The sequence below is a fragment of the Clytia hemisphaerica genome, unplaced genomic scaffold (assembly GCF_902728285.1).
Source record: "Clytia hemisphaerica strain Z4C2 unplaced genomic scaffold, Clytia hemisphaerica genome assembly, whole genome shotgun sequence".
NCBI classification, from domain to species: domain Eukaryota; kingdom Metazoa; phylum Cnidaria; class Hydrozoa; order Leptothecata; family Clytiidae; genus Clytia; species Clytia hemisphaerica.
In genome coordinates, this window is record NW_027103587.1 from 1,746,697 (window position 1) to 1,759,544 (window position 12,848).

The window sequence follows — 12,848 nt, forward strand, 5'->3', positions numbered from 1 at the left end:
GGCAAGGACTTAGGCTACAGAGCCATGCATTTAAAGTTAAGGCTGAAGTACGATTTAAAGGTGACAACACAAATTGTATATGGTATTATGACCAAACTAGATCACCAGGGTCTTGCTAAAAGGAAGCCTGGATCAAAAAGAAAGAAGAGAACTGGCCACTACACTACTGCAGGTATCAATTCAGTCTTTTCTATGGATGGCCACGATAAGATGATGGGCTACCAAAATTCAACTTTTCCGTTAGCTATCTATGGCATTTTAGGCCAAGCCAGTAGGAAAATTATCTTGTTGAAGGACTACTAACAGTAACCCAGATGTAATTGGGAGATGGTATTTAGAATACCTTAAATCGTCAAGCGTTTTGCCATCAAACATAAGAATTGATTGCGGCACTGAGACTGGTAAACTAGCCACAATTCATGGATATCTTCGAGGTTTAGTTGATAGCGACTTAGATGAACCACTCGATTCAGTAATTTATGGTCCATCAACCTCTAATCAAATTGAAAGGTGGTGGAGAGAGTTGCATGAACGTCTTGAAAAGAATATAAAGAAACATATTCAAGAATTGCTAGCTGAAAACAAATACAATCCACATGATTCTTTTTCAAAGGTAGGTTTATTTTTTTATGATTCTAATATAAATAGAACATGATTGTAATCAGACATTTTCAGAGGTACAAGACACTCTAAGAAACTGTTCACGCCATGGTTAAATTTCTTGAAGGTTTGTAAATAATTTGACATACCGGGTGGGCTAAAAAAAACAAGTCCAAATTTCAAATTAGGATGTTTGACGCGCTATTCGGTTTTTTAGCTTGCATCTTTGGATAGAAAAAAATAAAGGTATTATATTAATTCTGTGAAAGTTTGAGAAAGTTTCACGCATTCAAAAGAGAGTTAGAAGATATTTCAGGGACCTATCTATTTTTAAATTGTTTGAAAATTGACGTCAAGTGAAAATATTATCAGAACAGGGGAGAAACTAAACAATACCATGAAATTTTTTTTGCTAGCTCGAGCGGTCTTGTTGAACGCGAGAGAATTGCAATGGAAGGTCTTCTTTTCAATAGATGTCGTTCCATTGCGCTCGAAAAAGTAAACCGGCGTTTTTCTTTCTGAAACTTTGACCTTCAGTCAAAAGCAGTTTTACTTGCGTAAAGATGGTTTTTTCCAACGAAGATAAAGCTGTCGTAAAGAATGATTATATCGAAAAAAGCTGGTCAGAGTACAGGATTTGTAAAGAGCATCCCATGAAGAAGTGGTATAAAGGTTCTGTGCAAAATCTCATTAATCGATTCAAAAAAAGCGGGACCATGGACAGAAAACCCGGCTCCGGCCGCCCAATAACTGTAACAACCGCAGAAAACGAAGAAATTGTTGAGCAACGGATTTGCTCGCAGGAAGAATCATCTGGAACACACACAAATCACCGTGAGAGATTGAAAAGATAACGGGAATAAAGAGATCGTCAGTGCGAAGAATGGTGAAACGAAATGGATGAAAGCAGTATAAAAGAATCAAGACCCCGAGAGTTACCGAAGAACAAAGAAACGACGAACAGAAAGATCTGGTGCCTTGGCTGAACGGTTTTCCCACAAAAGAAGCGTAGAGAAGTGTGTGTTCCAAGACGAAAAAGACTTTACTCTTGATGTACCCATTAATTCACAAAATAGCAGAGTAAATAGCCAAGTAAAAAAGGCTGATGTCCCGATAAACGTTTGTATCATGAAAAAAACTTGTTGCAGGAGAAGTTCAAGAGATCCGTAGAGCATTCAAACAATTTGACCCCCGGTTGCAAGCTGTTCGTGATAAAGAAGGACATTGTATAAAAATGTTTGTTTGGTTGAACTGTTTATTGTAAAACAACCTGTATTGTGCCTTCTTCTACGATATCTATTTAACTTTTGTAATATACGGTATATCTTGGTTACATTAGATGAATAGGTTATGCTGTTACTTCTAAAATTTATTTTGACGTCAATTTTTAGGTATTTTGAACAAGTCGAATAATACCACTAATCGTAAAATCTTAATATCTCCCTTTCACTTTTAGACTCGATGCTAAAACTTGGCAAAAAATCGGGAAAATACTTATAGAATAAAAGTGCAAAATCGTGATTGCACATCTTTTTTCGATCTATCGTCAATTAAGAATGAAATATGGACTTGTTTTTTTTTGCCCACCCGGTATTAGTTCTTACAAGAGAATTTTTTGTCACTGTTGCAAACAGGGGAAATCTTTGGGTAAATTTGATGAAACTTCTTGAATTCAAAATTTTGTAAACATTTATAGGAAACTAAAGTCTGTCCAGATATAATTGGCAGTGGAAATAAGAATGCCTGTAACTTTTGACAGTCAAATATAATTATGGAAATTTTTTTTGCTTGTTTTAGAGAATCAAAAGCGCTATTTCAATGTATTTTTAGTAATAAGTTGGAGATTTGATATTTCACAGAAAAGGGCTACCAAGGGGTATTTCGGGTCCCATATCTTCCGAAGGACTTTTCTGTTTGCCTTGAAATTTAACAAACTTCTTAACCTAAGGTTGAACTACCACTGGTGTAAAAATGAACGTTATAGCACAAGTAGAAAAAAAAGCTCAATTTTTGCAATCGCAAATTTAACCGCTAAAAATCGCGAATTTTTTAACCAAAAATACATTGAAATATAGCGCCTTTGATTCTCTAAAACAAACAAAAAAAATTTCCATAATTATATTTGACTATCAAAAGTTACAGGCATTCTTGTTTCCACTGCCAATTATATATGGACATACTTTACTTGCATTTATTATGGTTCCAATCATTCAAAGAGAGTTGGATGAATTTAAAGACGCTGTATGGAACCAGCATAGATTCAGGAAACAGAAAAGAACTTTGCTACCCGATGGAGTACCAAACCTGATCTATGATTTTCCAAAAAGACATGTCTTCAAGACTGTGGTATGTTATATCAGTCTTTGCTTTCAGGTTGAAAACAGCTTTTGTAATCTATCAGTCTATAATCCAATGATCCAGTTGAGGATTCTCAGATAAATCTATTGTTATTTCATCAGGCATTTTGGTATAAGAAGTATAATTCAATTTCTGACTTTTCTAGGTTTTTCACTGAGTGCAGATCAATTAGAAGATGTTGAGACAGCAGCAAATTTACCTACAATTACACCTTTTATTGACATAAAATATGAATGTAAATTTCATGAAACAGAAATATTGTTCTTTAACAACATGAATGCAGTTTTGATATGTTTTATCGGAATGTGAGAAGATTTTTTTCTGCTTTTCACAAGAACAGTTTCATATTTATTTACTTTTCTTTTCTAGAATTCATTCCCAAACAAATTCAATTGTATTTCATTACATAAATTTCCGTTCAGATCAAGTAACTTTAAATAATGAACAATTATGCTAATGATGCCAACAACAACAGTGCATACCAACAACGCAGATTGGTTAGAAATAGGCAAATACTCGAATCACATGAAATTTTGGTCCAAAGACTTAGTAGCGAAACTTTTGGTAAATTTCAGAAGCTTCAACCATATGGTCCGCGACACACAATTCCATACCCTTTCAATGAACTAACAGTGGAGAAAATCAAACTTGCTTGCCACACACTTTATTCAGAGAAAATTGACGCTAATTTGATGCTCGAAGAATGTGACATATTAGCAACAGAAAAGGGACCTTCATGTTTCCACCTACACCATATTCCAAACCTGAAATTAATCTATGTTCGTTTTATTCGAAATTGGTGACTCTACTACTCACACTGAAACTGTTGTAAAATTCTTATGTTCTTAATTTTATCATTATTTACTGTAGTACTTTTAAAAGAATATACATTTGATGGCCGCTTCCACTTATGTGTACTTTCTTTGTATGATTATGGTTCGCAATCTCTTTTGTTTAGGACTTCGCCACCTATTGTGTTTTATTGGGGTATGTTATGTCTTGCCTTTGTTAATATTGTTATGCTAACTCTTGAAATAATATTCATTTTTCATTTTTTCTAGAAAAAAATGACAAAAAGAAACAAAAACCCTGACTTGGATAGAATTGAAAAAGCAGCCTCCAAAAAGAGAACTGGTGGGTCTGAGGTTCGTGCCAAGACCTCAAACAATGCCAAAATTACTAATATCACCCAACGCAAGGAACTTGTTGTCCAACGATTAGCAGCAGAGTTAACCAGAAAAACGCCTAAGTATGCACCAATGGACCCAAGGCAATTTGTGCCTTATCCATATGATGATTTAACGGTTAAAGAGATAAGAACTGCCTGTCATGAGTTCTTTCACAAAAACATTGACAAAACTATATGGGATAAGAACTGTGACGTGTTGGCTACCGAACGAGGTCCTTCTTGTGTACACGTGGATCAGATTCCGAATGTTAGCCTCATCCATGTGCGCTTTATACCACGCCCTGGTCACACTCTGGTATCTCAACCAGTTCAGTCAGCTGGTACCAAATCTATTGCCCCTCTAAGGACGACGTATGGTAATTCGCTCTCACTGTCGCTAGTAAGCAAAATAAAAACTCTCTCTGAGAAGCCTCCAACCCAAACCATTACCCTATCACACATGTTAAAGTTAGGGCAAGCAATAACGAATGAGATGAGCTCTTTTACCATTGATCTGAAATCTTTTGATGTTAACGCAGAATCATGGGTACCACACGGAAAAATAAGATTCAGTGTCTCCAATGCCATTTTAGGAGAAGGAGCATTTCGAAATGTTTTTGAGGCAAAAGGAAATGTTCCAGGATTTAAAAATTCAAATTGGGTAGTGAAACGCTATAAGGAATCGGCAAGAACACAACTGGTACAACGAAATCAAACAACTGATGGCCACACCAAAACTTGTGTACAGATGGTTTCGTTATCTAGTTACTACGCTCAAAAATTGTTTGAACTCAATGACGGCCTACCAAACTTTCGATTTGCTCAAACATATTTTGGTATGTTAGATGATGGAGAGTGTTTAACTATCGAGGAAAAGATGTCAGGGAAGTTCACTAAGTACCTGAATAATGATGGAATATGTATCGAGTCGGAAGAAAAGATATTTCAGCAGGCCCACTGCTTGGCCAACTTTTCCTTTATCAAGTCTGATGAAAAGCTACTCTTAACCTACATACAGGGATTTGGCTACCATCTAATCGATCCAGAAATTGCTACTTCACAGTTCCATCTCAATAAAACCGCACTATTTTGTGTTGGTAATATGTGAAGAAAAGCTATCAAAAATTTTGGAATGAGTCACCAATGTAATGTGTTTTGTGAGATCGCAAGCTTGAAAGCACTCGATAAGCAAAAAATTGATGAATACAACGATGATGTTGAAATGGCATATGGAACAATTAGTTGAATTATAAAACTTCTTGGACATCTAACATTTTAGCTTTTTTACTGTTGATATTCTTTATTATGACTTTTATTAGAAACAGTGCAGACTTTCTTCTGGTTGTTTTAAAATACGTATGGCATTATTTCTTTTTGTTTATTTCATCCCCTTTTAAAAGGAGGGTTTCGTTTTAGGTCATTCTTTTGACAGGCTGGTTAAATTAATTTCATATTTAAGGAATGAGAAAACAAAACAGTGTTTGTACGCTACGCCTCTTAGTTTCAGTGGATTTCTATATGGTCAATTTTCCCCTGTTTGTTTATTCTAGCCTGTACGTTTGTTTATTTTAGTTCCAATTTCCCGCATGTACGTTTTTTTGTTCTGTGCGTTTATTATCAGTTTGATTTCCCTACCTATATGTCTATTCTCTACACTGTACGTTTATGAGATACTCAAGGTATTTTTGTGTTCTTTTTTAATTTTTATGTCCACAGTTGAACAGGCTTTTTTTATAAGAACCAGTAAACTTTGAAATTTCTTTCAGATCACAGTTCTCTCGAGACTTTGCAACTTTTTATTCTTTATTGAAAAGTTCATACCTCCAAGTATTTTCTTCTCAGAGGAGTTAAAGCATTCTTATCAATTTAGGTAAGGTTACTTTCACCCGTAGGAAAAAAAGAATCTTTTATTATATCTGTATATATGTAGTATGTATTGTAGTTTAACGCTCATTATTTGTTTTTAGCGAGCATAATAATAGCAGGCATTTGGTAATTGAAGAGAATCCAAAAAATTGATATTTTAACTCTTCAAAATTCTAGAAATTTAAAAAGCCATCTTTTATTTTAGATTTAATTTGTTGATAAACTTTTATTGTAAAAGATTTTCTTTAACTTTGAGCAAAATTTACTTGTGTCAATTTTGTCAAAAGCGCACGATCCCACTTTTCTGGAACCCTAATATTCTTTTCGAACGACTGATAAAATAACTGGCTGAAATATTGCTGGAAAGCAATAAACCGTAAAAAGTATCCGCCTGTGCTTCCTGAAGCGGGATGTGCTTCATATAGTACTATATATAATGTCTTTTAAATCTCTATTTCACTACGCAGAACAACATACATCTGTTCCCCTGTTCCTCCGTCACCTTGTGTTCCTTATATTCTCTAACGCCAACAAGAGACTTTGTTCCCCTGTTCCTCCGTCACCTTGTGTTCCTCTTCTTCTCTAACACCAACAAGAGACGTTGTTCCCCTGTTCCTCTGTCACCTCTTGTTCCTTATATTCTCTAACACCAAAAAGAGACTTTGTTCCCTTGTTCCTCTGTCACCTTGTGTTCCTCTTATTCTCTAACACCAACAAGAGACTTTGTTCCCCTGTTCCTCCGTCACCTTGTGTTCCTTATATTCTCTAACACCAACAAGAGACGTTGTTCCCCTGTTCCTCCGTCACCTTGTGTTCCTCTTGTCCTCGAACGCCAACAAGAGACTTTGTTCCCCTGTTCCTCCGTCACCTTGTGTTCCTTATATTCTCTAACACCAACAAGAGACTTTGTTCCCTTGTTCCTCTGTCACCTTGTGTTCCTCTTATTCTCTAACACCAACAAGAGACTTTGTTCCCCTGTTCCTCCGTCACCTTGTGTTCCTTATATTCTCTAACACCAACAAGAGACGTTGTTCCCCTGTTCCTCTGTCACCTTGTGTTCCTTGTCCTCTAACGCCAACAAGAGACTTTGTTCCCCTGTTCCTCCGTCACCTTGTGTTCCTTATATTCTCTAACACCAACAAGAGACGTTGTTCCCCTGTTCCTCTGTCACCTTGTGTTCCTTATATTCTCTAACGCCAACAAGAGACTTTGTTCCCCTGTTCCTCTGTCACCTTGTGTTCTTGTTTGTTCCTTTGTTTTGTTTGTGTTCCTTATATTCTCTAACACCAACAAGAGACTTTGTTCCCATGTTCCTCCGTCACCTTGTGTTCCTCTTCTTCTCTAACACCAACAAGAGACTTTGTTCCCCTGTTCCTCTGTCACCTTGTGTTCCTCTTCTTCTCTAACACCAACAAGAGACTTTGTTCCCCTGTTCCTCTGTCACCTTGTGTTCCTCTTGTCCTCTAACACCAACAAGAGACTTTGTTCCCCTGTTCCTCTGTCACCTTGTGTTCCTTATATTCTCTAACACCAACAAGAGACTTTGTTCCCCTGTTCCTCTGTCACCTTGTGTTCCTCTTGTCCTCTAACGCCAACAAGAGACTTTGTTCCCCTGTTCCTCTGTCACCTTGTGTTCCTTATATTCTCTAACGCCAACAAGAGACTTTGTTCCCCTGTTCCTCTGTCACCTTGTGTTCCTTATATTCTCTAACACCCAACAAGAGACTTTGTTCCCCTTGTTCCTCTGTCACCTTGTGTTCCTTATATTCTCTAACGCCAAACAAGAGACTTTGTTCCCCTGTTCCTCTGTCACCTTGTGTTCCTTATATTCTCTAACACCAACAAGAGACTTTGTTCCCCTTGTTCCTCTGTCACCTTGTGTTCCTCTATTCTCTCTAACACCAACAAGAGACTTTGTTCCCCTGTTCCTCTGTCACCTTGTGTTCCTATATTCTCTAACACCAACAAGAGACTTTTTTTGTCCCCTGTTCCTCTGTCACCTTGTGTTCCTCTTGTCCTCTAACACCAACAAGAGACTTTGTTCCCCTGTTCCTCTGTCACCTTGTGTTCCTCTTGTCCTCTAACGCCAACAAGAGACTTTGTTCCCCTGTTCCTCTGTCACCTTGTGTTCCTTATATTCTCTAACGCAAACAAGAGACTTGGTTCCCCTGTTCCTCTGTCACCTTGTGTTCCTTATATTCTCTAACACCAACAAGAGACTTGGTTCCCTTGTTCCTCTGTCACCTTGTGTTCCTTATATTCTCTAACGCCAACAAGAGACTTTGTTCCCCTGTTCCTCTGTCACCTCTTGTTCCTTATATTCTCTAACACCAAAAAGAGACTTTGTTCCCTTGTTCCTCTGTCGTCACCTTGTGTTCCTCTTGTCCTCACACCAACAAGAGACTTGTGGTACTCATGGTACTAAAGGAGCAGGCTAATGTAATATCCTATCGAAGAGGGATAGTAATCGCCCATTGATGTACCGACAAGCTCAACCGGGTTATTTGCAGGATTGGTTATCACCCATGGTTTTCGAACGATATGCGCTTACGTAATGCTAATGGAAAATCAAAACCTCGACCCCAGCGCTTTTTGATATTTTGGTAGGTGCAAATCGATATGCGCCGTCCTTTATAAGAAAGCGTATCGTTATGAGATCGAGGTTGGTCAACTTCAGTGATTCCATTTTCTAACGTCGAATTTTTCGATTACGTCAATTTTGAAGAGTTTGCCTTCTGAAGTGGGGGGGGGGCTAGCATCAGCCAACGCCAGGGTATTATCTACGACCATTAAATTCGTTGATAAAGCTGATGATACACTGGGAACGTGGTTGAGAAAGACCAACTTTTTTCCAATAACATATTAGCCATGATTTTCGAAAAAGGTTCTACGAGATGAAATATCAGCACTTTTGTACTGTCAAAAAATGGATGTCCATTTTTCAACAAGAAATTTCAACAATTTTTCACACGAAATTTTGAAAATTTTTTACATTTTCTTTCCCAAGTACACAATTATAGTAATATATTGGTAATTCTCGTTATTTCAACGTTTTTCAGAAAATTAAAGTTTGGGCGAGAATGACGACTTCGGGCTCTCCAATTAAATTAATCGAATATTTCAATTAGAAAGGGGTTTACTGACTTACAGGCTATATTCTCAGCCTTATTGGAACATTATCGAACTCTTAGATCCTGAGATCCTTAGCCTTATGTATAATGTTAAAACTCAGAGTTAAAACTCTGCATTCCCATCCTAAATTAAAGCACTTCCAAATCATTCGTGGTTTTAAAATTTTGTTATGGGAATTTCCCTTTTGTCCCAAATATCATGACCATGATTGTAGGAGATATAGTGCACAAACATACTACAAACGCTACAAAAATAGAAAACATATAGTACCTCCCCAGCTAGACACTTAATGTGATATCGCCAAGGGTACTAGACTATAGTAAATCAAAAATAATAATAAAGAAATTGAGAAAAAAAGAGAGATGAGCTATGAGGAAGAAATCTTTAATCTAGAAGAAGGCACTACTAAACCTTTCAGATGCAAGAATAAATTTTATGGTCAAATTGATGAGTATTGCATTATTAATGATGAAGACTAAGTTTAGGTCGCCATACAACAAAAGATTGAAAAGCTTCGCTCGGAGGGTTTATAAATATTTAAGTCTTTCTTGAATAAAAGATTTCTTGCACGAGCAAAATTTATGTCATCGAGGTGACAGCAATCTAATCGAAGACGGTTATAAAAGACCACGCCCTGTTCGTCACGAGCTCCGAACACAGGAGAGGGTTTGGGTCTTAGAAACTCAAAGATTAATTGACACTGAAGGGAGATTCCTTATGCAATCATCTAGGTTATTCCACTCTGATATACAGTAAGCAGTAGGCCCTGGTAAGGATAAAAAAAGTTCCGGAAACGCTCAGTTCGAATATTATATATATGATCGTGAAGTCAACATCAATCATTATCAATCAAAATATATTTTATTTCTTTTGTTCACGGTATTATTTCACCCTCACGGGACTGTTAAAGTTGATCTCTGTTTGCCATGATTTAACTATCATGGATTGATTGCAAAAGCGGTAACATCCCTTATTAGTGATGACATTTTGTAATAGTATAAATTAGATGTGTTGTATCTAAAAAATCACTTGAAAAAGGCACGTAAGTTGTCGAAACGTCGTACTTAAACTGTTTTAATCTTTTCGTTCTTTTTATCTGGAGCAGTTTTTACTCTTTTTGTTTGAAATATATATATATAATATATATAACATAAATTGTCGGTAAATATTCTCGTTAAATAAATCTTTCTAGTGGGCTCACGCTCGGACTGGAAACGTGGATGATTCAAAATACGCAAATCACCAAACAATAGAAATGCTTTTCCTACTCTCTCTCACCTTATCGGACAAAAAAATGTCGGACAAAAGTGACGAAATTTTTTAGAGTTGACGAAAATTTTGTCCGACGAATAATTTAGTCCAACGAAAAAAAAGTCCAAAAAAAAAAGTTTTTTAGGCTAAAATTTGCGTTTTTTTGGACAAAAGTGACGAAAATATTTGTGGGTGACGAAAATTATGTCCGACGAATAATTTTGTCCGACGAAAAATTAGTCCGACATTGTTTTGTCCGATAAGGTACTTCGTTCAAGAGCAGCCGCCGGCGGCTAGAAAATACAAAATATCTGGAGGCCTTCTTCTCCTGGAAAAATTTATCTGTTCTTTTTCCTCCGGGCTCCTGGAATAATTATGTGTTCATGAAGAAAATTTGGATTCCTGGAAATATATACCAGTTCTAGTGCTCCTAGTGGAAAAAATATATGTTCTCTGATGCTCTCCTTGAAAGCTTTTTTTACATGCTCTCCTAGCTAGAAAAATCAAACTGATTCTTATTATTGCTCCTGGATTTATTGGACAGAGTCGTGATGCTGAAAAATCAGATTGCTCTTGGATTTTTGGAACAGATATTTCCCTGGTTGTTTCCTAGATTTTTTGGGGGTGTTCGGAAAGGAAAAGTTCCCTGAATTTTTCCCTGAAATTTCTTCTGCTGGAAAAAAAGAACAGATGTTACGATAAATTCCTATTTCTGTTCCTTGATTTTATGTTTTCACGTTGCCGTTGCCGTTGCCGTTGTCGTTGTCGTTGTCGTTCTCCTTGTGATTGAAGTCCCTCGAATCGATGAACGAAAAATGTTTCGGCTAGTGATTTTCAACCAAACATGACCAGGATGACCCTTTTTTCCCAGATTCTGGGCACGTTCATTTGCCGTGGACAAAAAGGCGGACATTTAGTTCTCCATCGAGAAATTCGGCGGGCGGAGGTAAAAGGCGTATACCACCGTCGTTAAGCGAGGGCGCGAGCGAGGGGGCTTGTTCACTACAAAAGTGTGGTTTCTTTCACCAAAAAACAATTAGTAGAGGATCTTTTTTATTCAATTAGTGAAAGTAACCATTCATTGTTTTCCTCCAAGTTATTTGAGGTCGGAATTCATATTCTACCAGGAGAAAATAAGGAAAGAAGTCATGGGTTGAAACAAAGATGTAATAAAGCCGAGGCTTTATTATATCTTTGGTTGAAATTTTGAATGTTGATCAAATTTGAAAGTTAATTCTGCAAGTTTCAGAATTTTTTGAGTAATATGGTTTTCAGGAAATGAAATTTGTTCCTTTTAAGAGTCTGGAACAAAAATAATAATGTTTGAGTCATTTCTCACTTTGAAAACACCTCCTTTTTTCAATTGTTTTCGATTTCGGAGGTCATATCAGGGTTGCGTTTATTCTGGCCGATTTATTTTCACCAGCCGCCAAGCAAAAATATTCATTTTCGTCTAATATCGCGCGCGCGCCGCGTGGAAAATAATACTGGGCGTGCTGCAGGTGTTACACGCCTTACGCCCTTCTTACGCTCCTTCGCTGTGTATGTTACACAAAACAGGAACCCACAAACACAATACAACAAGAGGGATCCCGGGATGCCCAACAAGAAGGGGAATGGCACTAAAGAGGAGAGCGGTTTTCCACGTGCTCACTGCTCCATGCTTTATAATATCGATTGTATTCTGCAGGTGAGCCTCTTCTCATCCAGCGACTGGTCTAGGTAAGATAATGATTTTTTAATTTCACATGCGTTAATCTTTAAAATAAAATCAGTAATTAAATTATGTATGATTGCAGAAATAATGTCATGGGAAACGAAAATTTGTCTGCTGCTCTCAGGCAGGAGCTATCTGACTCTGTATCGAATGTAACTTCTGATTTTAACTTCATATAGTGAATTCAGAACAGAAATGTACATCATAACTTCTGAGTTGCAAGAACAAGATGGTACAATTGGGTTTGTCAACAAGGAAAACAATTTTGTTGCACTCACTAATTGGAGCTTGAAAGTTGTGGCATCTGTCAAGTTGCGGGGTTCTATCATTGGAGTTGTTGTGGAACACCCACCAAGAAATTCAGCCCAACTAAACAAAGGGTACCACTTTTTTTTAAAGTTTCCATTTGCACTTAAGCAGACATAAATTGATACTGTCAGGCCATGTTTGTCCAAGCCAAAAATCAAAAACTGACCCTTAGAGAATTTATCTCCAAAATTTTGACATCTTTGAATTTGAGACCCTTTGAGAGAGGGGGAAATTTCGATTTTCATGATTTAGGGATCTGTTCAGAGAATGGATTGGATTTTTGTAACACGTACTAGATTGGATGAAATTCCTATGTCAAACTCGTGCACTTGCCTTTTAGTGATTACACTTCATACATCTCGATGAACAATATGTCATCACAGAATACAATACGATCCGCAATGAATGGAAGTGAGGCTCTCTGGATAGCCCCATCTAAAGACCAGT